This window comes from Phalaenopsis equestris, unplaced genomic scaffold, assembly GCF_001263595.1.
Source record: "Phalaenopsis equestris unplaced genomic scaffold, ASM126359v1 Scaffold000865, whole genome shotgun sequence".
Lineage (NCBI taxonomy): Eukaryota > Viridiplantae > Streptophyta > Magnoliopsida > Asparagales > Orchidaceae > Phalaenopsis > Phalaenopsis equestris.
This window is the reverse complement of record NW_018165305.1, coordinates 70,056-70,656: the sequence shown is the minus strand read 5'-3', so window position 1 is coordinate 70,656 and position 601 is coordinate 70,056.

The following is a 601-nucleotide window of genomic DNA, read 5'->3' as shown; positions in this document are numbered from 1 at the left end:
TTTTTAATTATTTTTAATAATTAAAAATAATAAAAAATAATAAAAAATATTAAACCCATGAAAATGTTCTAAATTATTTCCTAAGCACTTAGGAATCATTGGAATATTCTTCCAAGGTCTAAAAATAAAGATATTTATTTTTAAAGCTTAAAATGATTTTTAGGGTTTGATTTTTAGGGTTATTTATTTTTAAAGCAATCAGCACAAATATTAAACCCATTAAAATGATTTTTAGGGTTTAAAGCTAAAAATAATATAAGCCCTAAACTCGCCTTAGGATTCCGAGGTTGTCGTTCGTCATGACCTAAATCCTCACATCTTCAAGGTTATTTGTGCTGATTGCTTCACACAAATGTAAATCCTAATAAATAAAAATTGCAAGATGAAACATCTAAATGATTTCTCCTAAAATGGAAGCCAAATAATAGGATAGCTTAGGAAGTCACCGAAGTTCTCCTTCGGATCTGTGCCATCCTCTAGTGTTTCCTCCTTTGGACTCCAAAATAAAATGTTCAAAATTTGAACCAATCCCCTTTCACACTTCTTAGTCCAATATCTTTGAGATGTCCTTACCATTTGAACTCCTTGAAGATAATTTTTC